Source organism: Protopterus annectens, chromosome 6.part0, assembly GCF_019279795.1.
Source record: "Protopterus annectens isolate FY-2018-M chromosome 6.part0, PAN1.0, whole genome shotgun sequence".
Lineage (NCBI taxonomy): Eukaryota > Metazoa > Chordata > Ceratodontiformes > Protopteridae > Protopterus > Protopterus annectens.
Genome location: NC_056737.1, coordinates 323,676,735 through 323,693,378, shown reverse-complemented (window position 1 = coordinate 323,693,378; position 16,644 = coordinate 323,676,735). Strand labels below are relative to the sequence as shown.

At 44.5% G+C, this 16,644-nt stretch overlaps 1 protein-coding gene across 2 annotated transcripts in view; it reads right to left on the bottom strand.

The window, feature by feature from the left end:
* Positions 1–16,644, bottom strand: part of SNAP23 (synaptosome associated protein 23) — an 815,608-nt gene that overhangs the window by 310,144 nt on the left and 488,820 nt on the right. The window lies entirely within an intron of this gene.

The window sequence follows — 16,644 nt, the reverse complement described above, 5'->3', positions numbered from 1 at the left end:
GATTTTTAGGGTATTCCAGCTGAAGGAGAGAGCATCCGTTCTCCAGGCTAGAGGATGGTGTGTCCTTGAGCAGAACCTGTCCAGGTGGTGATTGAGATGAGAAGCAAAGAGATCTATGTCCGGTCTTCCCCATGCAGATGTTATTTGTGAGAAAATGTGTGGATGCAGCATCCATTCGTGTGGATCCACGAAATTTCTGCTCAACCTGTCCGCCAGAACATTGTCCTTGCCCGGAACAAACTGGGATTGCAAATGGATGTTCAGTTTCAGGGACTTTTCACAAAGAGCCATTGTTAGTCTGCAGAGGGGATACGAGTGAGTGCCTCCTTGTTTGTTTATATACCACATGGCAGTGGTGTTGTCTGTCCTTATTAGCAGATGGCCTTGTTGCAGGGATTTTCCAAAGGCTCCTATTGCATGCATCACTGCCAACATCTCTTTTTGATTTATGTGCAGTGGCATTTCCGTGGGAGTCCACTGACCTTGAATGAATCTGTCCTCCATGTGTGCCCCCCATCCATGATCTGAGGCGTCTGTTGTAATGGTTTGACTTGCTTGAACTTGGTTTAAATGGCTTGCTTGAGCCCACCACAAAAATTCCCTTTGCAGGCATGGAATGAGTGGTATTACGTCTTCTAGGTTGTGGCTGTGTTGAGACCATAAGCTTTTTAGGTACCATTGTAGCTTTCTCATGTGTAGTCTTGCCAGAGGGATCAGAAGAATGCAAGATGCCATGAAACCCAGGGCCTGCAGGATCTTCCTTGCGGTCAGCTGGGTAAGTTTTGCTAGGCTTTTGAAGTAATCTGGTAAATGCTGTTGTTTCTCCTCTGTGAGGAAAGCCATTTGTGATTGTGTGTCCAGTTTTGCTCCTAGAAAAATAATCTTTTGGGGTGGCAATAGTCTTGATTTTTGAATGTTGACTGTGTATCCCAAAGCCTGTAGCAACTGAATGACATAGTCCAAGTTTTTTATCAAGGTTTGTTTGCTGTCTGCTTGTATGAGGCAGTCGTACAGGTAAGGGTATATTTGAATCCCATGGAGTCTGCAATGTGCAACTACTGATGCCAGGCATTTCGTGAATACTCTGGGCGCAGTAGATAAGCCAAACGGCAATGCTGAGAATTGATAATGCTCTGTTCCTGCAAGAAATCTGAGGTATCTTCTGCAGCTGTGTCTGATTGGGACATGCAGGTATGCCTCCTTGAGGTCCAGAGTAACCAGCCAAGACCCCTTGCCCAGCATGGGAAGGAGTTGCTGTAACGTCAGCATTTTGAATTCTGGCACAATGAGAAAGGTGTTTAGAACGGACAAGTCCAGTATAGGCCTCCATTGCTTTTCTTTTCTTGGAACAAGGAACAGTCTTGAATAGAATCCCTGGCCTTGTTCCTGAGGTGGAACCTTTTCTATAGCTTTTATTTTTAACAGCTTTGAAACTTGTAAGAGAGCCTCTGCCCTTTGATTTTGTGGCAGGTTTGGCATGCCTTGTCTTGTTGGTAAGGTGTGGAAGCGGAACCTGTAACCTCTGTCTATTATGTCCAGAATCCATTTGTCCTTGGTTAAAATGTGCCAGTTCTTTGAGAATAAGGATAACTTTCCGCCTAGAGGTGCTTTTCTTTGAGCCTTGGTAGGCGGAGTGAAAGTCAAGTCATTGTGATTGTCCCTGTGGTGCAGGTGAACTCCCTGCGCCACTTCTCTGATTTGGTGGTTGCCATTGGCGGCCCCTGTAGGAGCCTCGGTATTGCCCTCTACCTTGAGCACGCCTGTTCTTTCCCCTCTGAAACCTGTCCAAGTCTGGAAAGGACCAATTCTTTGAAGGCCAATTCCTGCTGAATCTGGGAGGCTGAACCTGGAGGAAATCCTTGACAGTCTGTACTGATTTTGCCTTTTCCTCAATAGACTTCAACACATCCTGTGCATTAGCACCGAAAAGCTTCTGTTTTTCCAGAGGTGCATTCAGGAGCTTAACTTTAACATGGTCTGGCAGTAGCTGTTCTTTCAACCAAGCATGTCTGCGTATAACGGCCCTTGTCATGGCTGCCCTACATGAAGCTTCCAATGCATCATAACCACACTGAAGAAAATGATTGCTAACCTGCTGAGTGTTATGAACCAAATCCTGCAATGCCTTTCTATCTATAGGCTCAGGAGAGGCTAACTTTTTCTGCAAATCATCCATTAAGTAATCCTGGTACTGAAACATATGAAAAAGGCAGCTGAGTGACCTCATGGCAAGGGTGGAAGAGGTATAAACTTTTTTGCCCCATCTCTCCAGGGACCTAGCTTCCCTGTCAGTGGGCAGAGGGTTTTTGGCCGAGGAAGTAGCCACTGCCTTGGGGCCCTGTGAAACAGTTCCTAGATCCAGAGAGTGGGCCTTAAAGAGATGCGTATGGGTTTCAGGGACCCTGTAATATCTGTCAGGCTTGACAGGAGCAGGAGGGAGAGAATCAGGCGAAGCACTGGAGTCTGAGTATACATCATCAAGGACATCCAACACAGGAGGAATAGCTAAAGGTCTGTGTTGGGATAGCTTAAGGAAGGTACGTAGCCTTTTCCTGGAGTCAGAAAATTCCTGACCCTGCCACTGAAAATGTTCTCTCATGGAGTGGAGAAAGTACAGTTTTGTACCTACCATAAATGTAGATGTCCGAACAGGATAGCATCTGCAGTCCTTACAAATGGGTTGTCCTGTCGTCAGGCAGCCCTTCGGTCGGCCGGATTCCAAAGTCTGGGTCTGGCCTCGGCTGGTGTCGCACTTCACCCGACGTCATCACTGCAGGTCTTCGGGTATAAAGGCATCAGCCGACGCCATTTTCCTCAGTGTTTCTTGCCCCAGATGCCAGTTGCCCTCTTGGATAGCTAAATTTTTGGATAAATGCCAATGTTTCCAAAAGAGTAGAAGGCAAACACAAAAAATAAGCATGTATGTACATATATACAAACAAATACACCATAAGAGATCCCCCCCCAGCTAGCTATTAGGTGGGCAAATACCCTAGGAGTACCACAGAGGGAAGGAGGGGTAATCCTGACTGCAGATGCTATCCTGTTCGGACATCTACATTTATGGTAGGTACAAAACTGTACTATGTCCTTCAAGGATGCATCTGCAGTCCTTACAAATGGGTAGAATACCATAGCCAAACTAGGGGAGGAGGAAGAAGAATTATGGTGTAGTTAGGATCCCTTGCAAAACAGCAGTGGCAAACCCTGCTCGGGATCTAGAGTATAGAGGTAAGTTATAATGCTTGGCAAATGTACGCACGGAGGTCCAAGTAGCAGCCTCTATAATGTCCTTGGTAGCCACTCGTAAGAAAGCTGTGGTAGTGGCTGTAGCCCTTGTAGAATGAGGCCTTATGTTCTGTGGAATTTGCTTTCCATGGTAGGAGTAACAGAATCTTATGCAATTTCCTATCCACTTGGAGATTGTCTGTTTGGAAATTGCTTTTCCTTCCCTTCCTGTTGCATATGCTACTAGAAGCTGGTCAGATTTTCTATTGCCCTTGGTTCTGTCCAGGTAGTAGCACAACTGTCTATGTACATCCAAGGTATGCAGCAGTCTTTCCCCCCTGTTCTGTGGATTGGGAAGAAGGTAGGTAGGTGGATTGCCTGGTTTAGAGACACTCTGGATACCACCTTAGGCATAAATGTAGGATTAGTTCTCATGGACACTATCTCGATGGAAGATTAGGAAGGGTTGTACTGCCATTAAAGCCTGTAGTTCCGAAACCCTTCTTGCTGAAGTAATTGCCAGTAGGAAAGCAGTTTTCCAGGATAGGTGCTGAAGATCTGCTGTTGCTGCTGGTTCGAATGGAGGGAGTGGCAATTTTTCTAGCACAAAGTTCAAGTCCCATGCTGGTAATGGTGGTTTCCTAGGAGGTTTTACATTCTTAATTCCTCTCAGAAACTGCCTGAGTAGAGGATGTGAGAAGACAGGGGATCAAGCTGTATTCTGCAGAAATAGCTGATGCATGTATCTTGATGGAGGAATAGGACAGGCCTGTATGGAGAAGCTCTGCCAAATACTCCAGGATGTTGGCAATATCTACCTTTGACACATCTTTCCTCTTTCAGTACTCCAAATGACAAACCTTTTCCATTTTCCTGCATAGTTCCTTCTTGTTGAAGGTCTGCGCCTCAAGGATAATGTCTTTAACCCTTTGGGATAAATCTGGGTTAGTTGCTCTTATGTAATGTTCTAGGCAGTCAGTTGCAGAGTTTTCAGGTTTGGATGCAGGATGTTGTAGCCGCTCTGAGTTAACATCAAAGGAATCAGGGGTAGTGTCCACGTTTCCCGAGACATGCTCCTCAGTAATGGATACCAATGTTGTCTTGGCCAATTTGGAGCTATCAGAATTATCCTTGGACGTTCCTCTTTGATTTTCAGTAGTACCTTGTGCATCAAAGGAAGAGGTGGAAATGCATATGCTGTCAGGCCTTTCCAACTGAAGGATAGAGAGTCCACCTTCCAAGCAAGTGGGTGGTATGTCCTCGTGCAGAATTTCTTGAGCTGGTGATTGAGTGGGGATGCGAATAGGTCTATTTGTGGCATTCTCCATTTCTTTGTGATGGCCTTGAAGATGTCTGGGTGTAGCATCCATTCGTGGGCATCCGAGGTAGTTCTGCTTAACATGTCTGCTAGGATGTTTACTTTTCCCGGTACAAATATTGCCTGTAACTGAATGTTGTAACTCAGAGCCATATTCCATAGGTCCAGAGCCATTCGGCACAGGGGGTATGAATGAGTGCCTCCCTGTTTGTTGATGTACCACATGACTGTGGTGTTGTCTGTCCTTATCATCAATTGGCCTTCTTTGAGGAATGGTCTGAAATTCTGGATTGCTAGTTTTACTGCCAGCATTTCTTTTGATTTATGTGCAGGTGCAGCTGATCTGGAGTCCATAAGCCTTGAATGCACTTGTCCAGCATGTGGGCCCCCAACCGAGGTCTGAGGCGTCCGTTGTGATGGTTTGGCTTGTTTGAATGCTGGAAGGACAAACCTGGGTTTGACTGGCATGCCTGAGCCCACCATAGGAACTCTTGTTTCAGGCATGGGATTAGTGGTATTTCGGTTTCTAAGCTGTGCCTGTGTTGAGACCATAAATTCTTTAGGTACCACTGTAGCTTTCTCATATGCAGTCTGGCATGGGGGACCAGGATTATGCAGGATGCCATGAAGCCCAAGGCCTGCAATACTTTCCTTGCAGTTAGTTTGTTCTGCTTTGTTAATGCCAAGAAGTAAAGAGGAAGTTGTTCTTGTTTTTCTGCAGTTAGGAATGCCATCTGTTTTACTGTGTCTAATTCTGCACCCAAGAATGTTCTTGTTTGGGATGGTATCAGTCTTGACTTTTTTAAATTGACTGTGTATCCCAGGGCTTGTAGTAAGCAAATGACTCTTTGTAAGTCTTGTGTCAGCTTGTTTTTGTTGTCCGCTTGTATCAGGCAGTCGTCCAGGTATGGATAAATTTGGATTCCCTGAAGCCTGCAGTGAGCGATTACTGATGCCAGGCATTTCGTGAACACTCTGGGCAGTAGATAAGCCAAAGGGCAATGCTGAGAATTGATAATGCTCTGATCCTGCAAGAAATCTGAGGTATCTTCTGCAATTTGGTCGTATGGGATGTGCAGGTATGCCTCCTTGAGATCTAGAGTTACCAGCCAATACTCCTTGCCCAGCATGGGAAGAAGTTGCTGTAGGGTCAGCATTTTGAATTTTGGAACAATGATGAATGTGTTTAAAGCGGACAGGTCGAGAATAGGTCTCCAACTTTTCTCTTTTCTTGGTACTAGGAAGAGTCTGGAGTAAAATCCCTTGCCCTGTTCTGTAGGTGGTACCCTTTCCACAGCTCTCATCTTTGTTAATTGAGCTATTTGTTTTAGAGCTTCTGTCTTTTGATTTGGTGGTAGGTTTGGCATTCCTCTTTTTACTGGTAAAGTGTGGAAATGAAACCTGTAGCCTTGGTCTATAGTTTGCAAAATCCACTTGTCTCTTGTGATACAGTGCCAGTTTTTTGAAAATAAGGCTAACTTTCCGCCTAAGGGTGCTGCTATTTGTTCCCTGGTAGGCGGTGTCAGAGCCAAGTCACTGTGATTGTCCTGTTGCAGTGGTAGTGGTTGTATCTGTGCCTTGTTGGTTATTGCCTTGCCACTGGCGTCCCCTGTAGGCACCTCCTCTGGATTGATTTCTGCCTCTGGAACGTCTATTCCTGCCTCTCTGAGTTTTAGAGGAGTCTGGAAAGGACCAATTTCTGGAAGGCCAGTTCCTGCTAAACCTTGGGGGCTGAACCTGTAAGAAATCTTTAACTGTTTGTACAGATTTTGCCTTCTCTTCCATTTTCTTCATTACCTGTTGGGCAGGAGAACCAAATAGACTGACCTTATCCATAGGAGCATCTAATAGCTTTGCTTTAACATGATCCGGCAAGACCTGTTCTTTCAACCATGCATGCCTTCTTATAACTGTGCCAGTCATGGCTGATCTAAATGAAGCCTCCAGTGCATCATAGCCACATTTTAAAGAATGGTTACTAACCTGCTGAATGTTATTCACCATTTCTAGAACATATTTCTTATCTAAGGAATCATCAGAGGACAGTTTCTTAGTTAACTGATCAAGCATAAACTCTTGGTATTGGATCATATGAAACTGACAGTTCAAAGCTCTAGCTGAGAGAGTAGCAGAGGTGTATACTTTTTTACCCCATCTCTAAGGACCTGGATTCCCTTTCAGAAGGGAGAGGGTTTTTCGCTGAGGTGGAAGCTACTGCCTTAGGCCCCTAGGAGATAGTCTCAGGATCTGCAAAAGGAGCCTTGTATAAGTGGTGATGAGTGTCCGGTACCCTGTAAAACCTATCGGGCTTAGCAGGGGCTGGAGGTAAAGTATCAGGAGCAGTGCAAGCATCATTAAATGCATCATCCACAACAGGAAGAACTGGAGGTATAGCTAAGGGCCTATGTTGCGTAAGTGTAAAAGGTCCTAAGCCTTTTTCTTGAATCTGAGAAATCTTGTCCCTGCCATTGGAATTGCTCTCTCATGGCATGTAAGGTTTCCCAAAGGAAAATTCCTCTGGTGGAGAGGCAGAAGGAATCGATTCTTCAGCATCGAATCTTCATAAGTAGAAAAAGGAGCCTCTGGATGGTCTGTATTGTCTGTATCATCAGAAGAGTCATCTGAGGACACTGGCTCAGGGGGCTCTGCTCTAGGTCTCTTTTCTGGAGGTTGAGAGGCCCTGTCTGGGTGTGATTGGGATCCCCTTATTAAAGAGATGAGATCCTCTGCCAGAGTAAGCATTTGGGAACTGGAACTGGGCCTGTGAGAGGGGGGCTTAACAGGCATAGACTTAGCAGTTTTGGCTGCTTTAGCCCTGGCAAAGGCCTTTATAGACATGGCTGCAGGAGGCCTAACAGCACCACGTGCTGGGGTAGAGACATCCAAAGGGATGGTGTCCGATAATTCTTGAGAAACCACAGTAGTAGGCAAAACTTCAGAGGCCGATTCAACTAGGGTAGAAGGGCCTCGGTAGTAGTCATGGATTCGCTGAAGATTGACCCGTTTGCTCGGTTTCGCGAAACCGAGACTCGCGGTTTGCTAAACCGTGGTTTTGTCGGTCCTTTCTTTGCTTAACAATTTGAGTAGTCGGAGGATCCGACTGCATAATGTACGCAAAATCTGAGCCGAAAAACTGTTCAGCAAACTCCGACCGACGCCTAAGCGTTCGTCGGTTGAAGGAAGCACAGGCTAAACAAGCTGCTACGTCATGGTCTTGGCCTAAACAAGGTAAGCAGTAAGAGTGGAAATCTTTATGAGGTATTTGTTTCCCACAAGTTAAACAGTTATTCACTTTTTCTGACATCGGCTGAGGCAAGAAAGAGTCCCCAACGGGGTACTTAGCTTTAGAAGTCTTGAAGTAGTATTCGGTAGTAGTAATCTCTGGATCTGACCGACCGCACTTGCGAACAGCTTCTGCTTGGGCCGGCAAGAAAGACTGAGGAAAATGGCGTCGGCTGATGCCTTTATACCCGAAGACCTGCAGTGATGATGTCGGGTGAAGTGCGACACCAGCCGAGGCCAGACCCAGACTTTGGAATCCGGCCGACCGAAGGGCTGCCTGACGACAGGACAACCCATTTGTAAGGACTGCAGATGCATCCTTGAAGGACATCTTCACCAAAAGAAACATCCTCTGGAGGGGAGGCAGAGGGAATTGAATCCTCTGCATCAGAGTCCTCATAGGCCTGGAAGGATTCTTCCTGGGTATCTGAGTGCTCTGAATCCCCAGAGGCTTCATCTGAAGAGAGGGTGTCTGTCTGCTCAGTTCTAGGCCTTTTATCTGCAGGCGGCTGAGAACCTCTGTCTGGGTGGGGCTGAGAACCCCTGATAAGAGAGATTAGATCTGCAGTAAGAGTCATGATCTGTCTATCAGAAGAGGGGCCCTGAGCAGTACATTTAGGATGGGCCTTGGCCTGGCTGGCAGCCTTAGCACGTGCAAAGGCCTTGATGGACATGGATACCGGAGGCCTAGCTGCCCCACGTGCAGGGGTAACCTTGTCCACAGGAATGGTGTCGGGTAAATCTAGAGCTTCGGTTTCTGGAGGAAAATCAACAACCGACACCGTTGAAATCTCCGGGACCGAAGAAAGCGTTAAAGCGGTGTCGTCGGCCTGGGGCGGTTGAATTACCGCTTCCGAAGGGACCGATGCACTCGCGGAGGGCTTAGGCATGGTATTGGTGGACGACGCGGGCCGAGGATGTCGGTCCCGGTCCTTGCGTTTTTTGGTAGATTGTGCTGTTGGTTGTTCCGATGGCATGATATAAGCGAAAGATTCACCAAAAAAGTCTTCGGCAAATTCTGCCCGGCGCCTGAGTGTGCGCTTATTAAAGCAAGCACAGGCAGCACAGGCCGAGACGTCGTGGTCTGGGCCCAGGCAAGGGAGGCAGTAAGAATGGAAGTCCTTATGAGGTATTTGTTTACCACAAGACAAACAATTATTAACTTTTTCAATTTTTTCTGACATCGGCTGTGGCAAGAAAAAATGTTCCCCAACGGGGTACTTGGCTTTTAGATGACTTCGGTAACTGAAAACACAGGAGCTGACCGACCGGCACTTGCGAACTGCTTCTGCTTCGGGCACCATGCGGCAAGAAAAACTGAAGAAGATGGCGTCGGCGGATGCCTTTATACTCCAGCCGCTCTGACGTCGGGGAGGAGGCGACATCAGCCAACGCCGGACCCAGACTTTGGAATCCGGCCGACCGAAGGGCTGCCTGAGGCAGGACAACCCATATGTCAGGACTGCAGTTGCATTCTTGAAGGACATCAATACGATCTTCTTTCCACTCCTTTGAGCTGGTTTTAAACTACATAAGGTTCAGAGCAGAAGAAATTACTAAGCCTGTATCAAAATCCACTTATACAGCCTTGAGGTGTGGAAGCCACCAAGCTGTCCTTCCAGAAACTTTGACGGCCTGGATTTTTTGTGATGCTTTTAAAGTTATGCTTTTCTTTTCCTTCTTTTTGAAAGAGATGATTGTTTAAAATGAGAAAATGACAACAGGGTCAGTTTTTATCCAGAAAACCCCACCAAATAATTACAGCTACTTCTGTGCACTGTTTAGTCATCTCATTGCTAAGTGAATGGACATAGCTCACCCTTGCTAGGCACAAACTGTTTCCACGCATTTTTCATTATTTACACTTGCTTACCTTTGCAGGGTCTCATCTCTGAAGGGTCTTTTCAAAGTGTCATGAATCTCTCACTTGGGTAAGGGATTTCCTACACAGGTTTTCAAAAGAACATTGGGGGTTAAAACAAGACTTCAAAAAAGTTTAATTTAGTGCTTTCGTCGGTATTACACCTTTGACTTCCTCAGAATAAAATGACACCATAAACAACGTCCTTTTATAGTGAAGCTAAGTCATATGACTACTTATAATTAAAATCACACCATCTTGGTTAAACAGATGCATGTTCTATGGGCAGATAGAGAAAAATAAACATACATTTACAACCACATTGTTTTGTTGTCTGCTTCTCTGCAGATATTTTTTGTATATATTTATATATATATATATATATATATATATATATATATATATATACATATATATATATATATATATATAGATATATATCTATATATCTATATATGAGAATAAAAACTGTTCAACAACATACCGGCACTAACCCCTAAATAGGCAAGTTAAATTAAACTCATTGGTGCCTAAACCAACCATTAATGTACAACAAATATTAGTGTGTACAAGTATGCATCTCAAAGTCATATTCATACACAAATCGAACACGCACACCCACACACATAAAAACTTTACAAAGTTTAACCTCATATAAGTACCTATTAAAAGGTACCCATAAGAAATCTCTAATGAAGTCAATTACAAATGGAACTCAGCTTTAAGTTTAAAAAAAAACAGAAACTACTTCATTAAGTCCAGGGGGGAAGGTGGCATTGACTCAATTGCCACATTAATTCCTTATACTCACATTAATTCCTTATACTCTAAGAATAAATCAATGAGACCTCCTCCTCTCATTGTTTTCGATGTGGTCAATAGCTGAAAATTTTAAATGATGGCCAGGAAAATCATAAATATGTTTTGCTAAAGTGTTGTTCAAGTTTCCACTGATGTCAGGGAAGAGGCGATAGCAACCGATGCCGGACCAGGACTTTGGAATTCAGGCTGACTGCGGGTAGCCTGCCAGCAGGATAACCCAAGTGTAATGACTGCAACAGTGAAACATTATGAACATTGTGTTGATAAATATGTTTCCTAAATGCATTAATTGTCTTTCCTATGTAAAATCGGCCACAGCATTGACATACAGCTATGTATTCTATAGCTTTGTTGCAACAATTAAATTTATGTTTTAAGGTGATTTTACCAAACCCAACAGTCGAGACAGTTTCACCCTTAAAAACGAAGTGACAGTATGAACAATGCCCGCATTTTTCATCCCACCTTTTTTACTATTTTTCTCTTCTGTGTTTCTTTCTAACAAATTCTTGAAACAAAGATCTTTTTTTATATACTACAGGTTTGTCACCCATCTTCTTCAGATAGTCAATTTCCATCCTAAAAATGACCCAATTCTTGGTAACTAGGTCATTGATATCATAAAACTGTGAATTAAAGGAAAACACTATTGCATTGTTAAAAGATTTTGAAGTATTCACTTCAGAAGTCATGGGTTCACTAGTTTGAATGCACACCTGTTCGTGTGTTCCTAACAGTGGAAAAGTGTCCCCCTTGTCTCTTCCTTGTTACCTCATCCAAAATTGGGTCTATAAAGGTAACTGGGTGACTCCTCCTGACCAACATCTCCCTCAAGGTATCCCTTTCCTCACAAAATGTATTGATGTCACTGACCATGCGTGCTAACTGCACACATTGGCCTTTGACTAGAGACCTTTTCTGATATATTGGATGCCCACTCTCAAAGTGTAACAGGGATTTAGAGTAGGTTGGTTTCTTTTATAATGTCTATGTAAAACCCAGGAGAATTCTATCCTTAACAATAGAGATATCTAAAAATGAACAACCTCATCATTTTTCTCCATGGTAAACCAGATAAAGGAGGTACTCTAATTAAGGAACTGGAAAAATTCATCCAGTTGTTCCCCGGTACCTTCCCAAAAAAAAATCAGAATATCATCCAGGTACCGACCATAGAATTTACATGGTCTAAATAGTTCAAAGGGAAGACTGTAGTAACTTCCCATTGGGTTAAAACTATATTTGCAAAAATGGCGGCACACGTGGCCCCCATTGCTACTCCTGTTTTTTGTCTGAACAATTGATTGTCAAAAGTAATGAAATTGTTTTTTAGAATCAACTCCATTAATACTCTGAACATCAAAATTCCTGGGTGCTCTACGCTAGTGTTGTCACATAGGAAATCATAGAACACCTCTATTCCCTCATCGTGTGGGATCACGGTAAACAAGTCTTTTATATCAAAGGTACCAAAGATCAATCGATCGGAATATAATTCACTCCTAATTTTTCTTTAACAGTCCCATGAGTCTATTATTATATGTTGGAATTTTGAAAGGGACCCTTTTAAATGTAAATCCACAAATGTGGCCATAGTCAAAGTTTTTGATGCCTTGGCATCTACAATGGGGCTAAGGGAGGGGGGTGGGGGGATCAGTAGTACTCTTGTGGATTTTTGGTATACCAAAAATAGTTGGGTGTCCGGGGACAGGTCTGCATGAAATAGAGTAATTCATGAGTAGTGATTTTGTTATCAACAAGTCATTTAACACAATATCTATGCATCTATAGGCTATATTTAGCTCATTTAAGGACACATCCTCATAAAGTACAGTTGTGTACATTTACCATAAATGTAGATGTTTTGAGTATATTTGCAGTTGCAGTCATCGCAAGGGCTTTTCCTTTTCCTCCATCAAAATTCATGCCTCAGCCATTTCAGCTCATTACAATACAGAACCACCCCTCTTCTCTCATCCACTGCTGAAGCAGTTCCTCAGAGGGGCCAAAAACTTAAAGCCACCCAGGAGAGCCCGTACTCCAGCCTGGGACCTTAACTTTGTACTGGAAAAGCTCACTTTACCTCCCTTTGAGCCAGCTGGAAATGCAAAGTTGAAATTCCTTTCTTGGAAAACAGCCTTCCTTCTAGCTATCACTTCAGCAAGAAGGGTATCTGAATTGCAGGCTGTCATTGCAGCGGAGCCTTTCATCATCTTTCATGCCGACAGGGTGTTCCTCAGGACCAATCCCTCCTTCATGCCCAAGGGGGTGTCCAGTGTGGCGCTTAATCAGTCCATTCATTTGCCAAGCTTCTTTTCTAATCCACAGAACAAAGGGGAACGAATACTAAAATCCTCATGACTTCTTCCAGTTCTGTAATTCCTGACTTCTAAGCCAGACATTATGCTTGTACTGTCAAGCTATGAGTTCTTCCATGCTGATGAATGGTATAAATGAGCTGTTTGTCTGTGAGGAAGGGTAAATACTCCCTATTTGAGCTGTGGGAAGTGTGGTTTCAGCCAGTTCCTTCGAGGGATGCCCTTTCTCTGAGACCATTTCCAGAATAGATCAATTCTTTTAGTGGGAAAACAGGGATATTTCTCAGTCACTCAAAATATGATTTTTTCAAACGGTCACTGGTGTTGGGCTAGGGACAGTGTGATCACTATTTTTTTTCAACTTCTCACAAACTTCAGACGTGTGCACAGAGGATCACTATAAATTTTATAAGACCACTGTATTGTACAGCAGTAACAAAATGGTCATATGATTTTGATTATGTCTTCACTTTCCCTACAATCAATGAGATACGAATACAGATGGCTATATTTAGTGGGAGAATAAGCAGGCGTGAAAGCAACAGACAAAAATAGGTTAGAACCTATTTGTCTTTTTTTTTCTGTTTTGTCTCAGTCTGATATCAAAGGGATACACACAGCCTTCTGGCAGTAGGGGGTCAGGAGGCATACTGTATATACATACTACAGCAGCAAATGAAACATATGACTGGTCATTTGGCCCTTACTTTTCATCCCAATCTAACATCAGAGAGGAATACCTACAAAGGGGATGTTTTTTTTTTTTTGGGGGGGGGGGGGCAGGTACTATACCCAGATATGATTTACGTATTCTTGCAAGCATTTGTTTTCATAGTTTATTGTGAACTGCTATGCCCATCAGCCTTCTGCATTAAGCACTGGATGGAACTTGCTTCCTCTTTGAAATAAAAAAAAGAATAAATTTTAGGATCAAAAGGTTGAAAAAAAAGTTGTACAATGCATTTCAGAAAGTACAGTTGTGTACATTTACCATAAATTTAGACAGAGTGTATTCACTGTTGCAGTCATCACATTTGGGTTATCCCTGCCAGGGTAGCCCTCAGTCGGCCCGAATACCAGAGGTTTAATATTTCTGTGTCGGTTGCTGTTGCTTCAGGACTGACGTCAGGTCGTCAGTAGTATAAAGTAAGGCAGCCGACACCATTACATCAGTTTTTCTTGCCCCAACTGTCAGGAGCCCCCCCAAGTGGAAGTCAGGATATGGTGGAAGAACCCCACCAGTAGAAAGTAAATACCAAAAAGTTCCTTGTAATGAGAGAGAGAGAGAGAGAGATGGAGGGAGGGAAACCAAAACTGCAACAGTGAATACAGTCGAACATCTACATTTATGGTAAGTAGCCACAACTGCACTATGTTCTTCGTGTTTCACTGTTGCAGTCATCACATTTGGGTTGAAAGCTGAGATGGAGGGAGTCAAGAAGACTGGGGGCTGGCTAGGATGCCCTGCAAGACACAGTGGCAAAGCCTGCCCTGGATTTGGAGAAGATAGGCAGGTGGCAATGCGTGGTGAAGGTATGAACAGATATCCATGTTGCAGCCTCCAGGATGTCCCTGGTTGGGGACTCCTCTGAGGAAAGTTGTAGAGGTGGAGGGTGCTCTGGTAGAGGGAGTCCTGACCCCCCCTTAGGGGGAGGTTTCCTGTGTTGCTTGTAACAGAAATGGATGCAGTGTGCTATCCATTTGGAAATGGTTTGGATATGGCTTTGTCCTCTGCTCCTTCAGCAAAGCTGACTAACAACTGACCAGTCTTTCTGAATTATTTAGCCCTGTCTACATAGAATCTGAGCTGTCTGTGTACATCTAGAGAGTGCAGTATTCTTTTCCCCTTGTTTTGTGGGTTAGGGAAAAAGGTGGGCAAATGAATGGATTGGTTTAGAGCCACACTGGACACCACTTTTGGCAAGAATGATGGTTTTAGTCCTGAGGGAGACTATCAGCATGGAAAATGATGAAGGGCTCTACAACTATTAGTGCTTGCAGCTCGGATACTCTTCTTGCTGAAGTGATGGCCAGAAGCAAGGCTGTCTTCCATGAGAGAAACTTCAACTCCGCTGAAGCTTCTGGTTCAAAGGGGGGCAGGGTGAGTTTCTCCAACACAAAGTATAGGTCCCAAGCTGGGGTAGGTGCTCTTCTGGGTGGCCTCAAGTTTCTAGCCCCCTCTTAGGAACTGTTTGATGAGAGGGTGTGAGAAAGAGGTTGCTCAGTGCTGAAATGGGCAGAGATAGCAAAGGCATGAATTTTAATAGAGGAAAAGGATAGGCCACTGTTTAGTAGGTCAGCTAGGTAACCCAGGATGAGAGGTATGGAGGGCTGTGCCTTATCTGCTCCCTTAGCCTGGATCCAGGTGCAGAACTTTTTCAATTTGTCAGCATAAGACTTTCTAGTGCTAGGGCATCTGGCCTCAAGTATAGCATCTAGAACCCATTTACTGAGAATGGCAGCTTGTACAGTGGTCAGGGAATAAGCCAGGCTGCCAGACTGGGGGTCTGCAATTGGGGATGCATGAATTCTCCTTCCCTCTGGGTCAGGAGTGTTGGGATCTGAGGGAGATGCCATGGTGGCAGAGGGGACAGGCTGCACAGCAGTGGGTATCAGTACTGGCGTGGCCAGTCTGGGGCAATCAGGATTGTCCTTGGTTTTTCCTCCCTTATTTTGAGCAGTACCCTGGTAATGAGAGGTAGTGGGGGAAATGCATAGACCGAGAGGATGACCCACTGGAAGGATACAGCATTCATTTTCCAGGCCCTGTAGTGAGGCTCCCTGGTGCAGAACCTGCTGAGTTGATGATTGGAGTGGGAAGCAAAGGGGTCGACCTTCGGGGTGCCCCATTTCTGAGTTATAAGGGTGAAGTTTCTTTCGTTTAGCTGCCACTCGTGTGGGTCCAGAAGACTTCTGCTTAAGTTGCCTGCCAGAGAGTTTAGAGAGCCTGGCACAAATTGTGCTAACAGGTGTAGTTGCATGGCTGAGGCTGTGTGCCAAATGGTCATGGCGAGCCTGCATAGAGGGTAGGAGTGAGTCCCTCCCTGCTTACTGATATACCTTATCACCGTGGTGTTGTCTGTTTTGATCAGTAGAGCCTCTGGGGAGAGAAGGGGTCTGAAAGCTGTCAATGCGTGCTGGACAGTTAACATCTCTTTTTGGTTGATGTGCAGATGTATTTGAAGTGGGCTCCATTGGCCCTGTATGCACCTGTCATTCAGGTGTGCACCCCAGGCATAATCTGATGCGTCTGTGGTGAGAAGGGTAGTCCCTTGTTTTGGTAGCATGCTGCTGCCCACCAAAGGAATTCTTTCCTTAGACAAGGTATCATTAGTATAAGAGTTTCCAGGTCTTGAGTGTATTGACACTAAAGGCTTTTTAAGTACCACTGAAGTTTCCTCATATGCAGTCTTGCATATGGAATGAGTAGAATGCAAGAAGCCATTAACCCCAGAGGATGCAGGATTTTCCTTGCAGACAGCTGGGGTCTGGTGGCTAGTTGAGGGAAGTAGGCTGTTAGGTAAGTTTGCTTTTCTGGTGTAAGGAATGCCATCTGGGATGCTGTGTCCAGGCTTGCTCCCAGGAATGTAATTTTTTGGGCAGGTACTAGTTTGGATTTCTTTTCGTTGACAGTGTTCCCCAGAGAGGTTAATAGGTCCTTTACAAAGGCCAGGTGCTCGAGCAGCTTTTCCTGTCTGCCTGAATTAGGTAGTAGTCTTAAGTATGGGTAAATCTGAACATTTCTTTGCTTGCAAAAAGCAATGGCAGGGGCCAGGCATTTTGTGAAAACTCTGGGAGCAGTAGATAACCCAAAG